Source organism: Poeciliopsis prolifica, unplaced genomic scaffold (assembly GCF_027474105.1).
Source record: "Poeciliopsis prolifica strain line A6 unplaced genomic scaffold, Auburn_PproV2 SCAFFOLD041, whole genome shotgun sequence".
Taxonomy (NCBI): domain Eukaryota; kingdom Metazoa; phylum Chordata; class Actinopteri; order Cyprinodontiformes; family Poeciliidae; genus Poeciliopsis; species Poeciliopsis prolifica.
In genome coordinates, this window is record NW_026562416.1 from 5,370,645 (window position 1) to 5,372,500 (window position 1,856).

The following is a 1,856-nucleotide window of genomic DNA, read 5'->3' on the forward strand; positions in this document are numbered from 1 at the left end:
CATCTAATTAACATCTAATTAACATATATATACCCACCGCGGGTGGTTCTTATCCTCTGAGCTCGGGTCCTCTACCAGAGGCCTGGGAGCTATATATATATATATATAATATATATATATATATATATATATATATATATATATATATATATATATATATATATATATATATATATATGTGTGTGTGTGTTTGGTTTTTTTTTATTCAATATCAATATTTGTCAAAGTTAATCTAATAAAAAAAACACAGTGACGTCAGTTCCAAGCGCTATTGTGTCAGACTCATCTCCCGCTGAAGAGGATCCAGATCAAGAGATTACGGAAAATCACGCGAGATAACTGGCTTGCACCTTATTGGGTTTTTTCAAGGGCAGAGGGGAGATTCCTGGCGTGCATCCACTTAATTTGAAGAAGGTAAGAGTCAAACTATTTTCATCTAAATCCATATAAAAATATGTAACTTAAAATGTCTTACATTTGCACCATTTTCTACTTGTTCCATACTTGTGTCACATTATTTCATGTTCTGTAGATTAAGTCGGTTAGGTTAAGGCAGATAGCTATATGTGATATCATTGGTAAGTTTACATTTATCGCCGCACCATGTTAGGTACATTCTGTGCGAAAAAAGTCTGCAGAGCCATATGTAGTGTACAAAGCTGCTGCCAGAGACACAAATGGACCCCGGAAATGTCACAGTTTTGCTCCTCCTGAGCTCCCTGGAGGTTTAGTGGATTTTTAACACACTGATCTAACATCAGTCTATTTCTAACTATTTTAATTCTATTTCAGTAAGTTACTATGGAGGTAAATGTAGATACACACACTTTGGTACCTTCTATAATCATCGAGATTCTTAATTAATTATGGTAATAAAAAGTCCTACATTTCAGTCGGTGAAACCTGCAGAAAGCATTGCTTTCTGAGCTTTGTTAAATGTTCCTAAAATACCTGTTAGTTATGGATTTCTAGTATATTTTGTCAGGCTAAAACTCTCAATGGATTATCCATTATTACAGACTTGAGCTTTCTATTTTTTCTTTAAAATACATATTCCTCTGCTGTAAAGATGTTGGGGTTTTTGGACTCTTCTTTGTTGTCCCCAAATAATTGTAGCTCAGAAAAATATTGAAGTTCATTGGTTTAATTTTGAAATGTTGATGTTTTTTGTGTTGATTGTTTGTGCTCATTTGACCTTTGTTACTATTACTTTCTACCATGTTCAATTCACCACTGTTCTGCACATATGTGCTTGCATGTGTCCTGTGGTTTTATTCATGAGGCATTCAAGGGACTTGTACTAAAAGATACAACTCAGTTCAGTATGAATTGCATATTTTAATGGCTGAAAATATCTGATCTCTTTTCAGAACATCACCTGATCACCTGTCTGTAATCCACCTGCTTAAGTACTGGTCAAGGGGCTCATCGGCTATCAAGTTATAGATTTCAGTGGCTAATAGTTAGTTTTGCCAGATCTAAAGTGACTGAATGTAGTGTTAGAGAGCTTATAAAGCTAGGGTTCAGCTAAACATTTATTTGGCCAGTCTGTTATTTGTCTTTATTTGCGTGGGGATGTGGAAATGTAAGGAGTGTAGTCTCTCTCTGTCTCGTAGATATGACCTGTTAAAACATTTTACACTTAAACACCGGCATATGCGACGTTATCCATGCCCACACATAGACTGTCCATGTACTTGTAAGACATGGAATGCTTTGCATATTCATTTAAGTAGAAGGATATAGACTGTGTTGACCATTCTGTACTTTTCACATATTTCTTTGGTAATATATTCATGTCTTTATTTAAACATCTAACAGCTTCAGTTAGATGTTTAAATAAAATGTTAAACTCC

The 1,856-nt window shown here is 34.6% G+C and overlaps 1 long non-coding RNA gene across 1 annotated transcript in view; it reads left to right on the forward strand.

Moving 5' to 3' along the window:
* Nucleotides 1-294: 294 nt before the first annotated feature.
* The window catches only part of LOC129375938 (uncharacterized), a 2,089-nt gene continuing 527 nt past the window's right edge, over nt 295-1,856 (forward strand). Inside the window, exons 1-2 of the long non-coding RNA XR_008607686.1 lie at nt 295-414; nt 1,371-1,462. This is a non-coding gene — a long non-coding RNA (uncharacterized LOC129375938). The remainder of the gene's footprint in view (nt 415-1,370; nt 1,463-1,856) is intronic.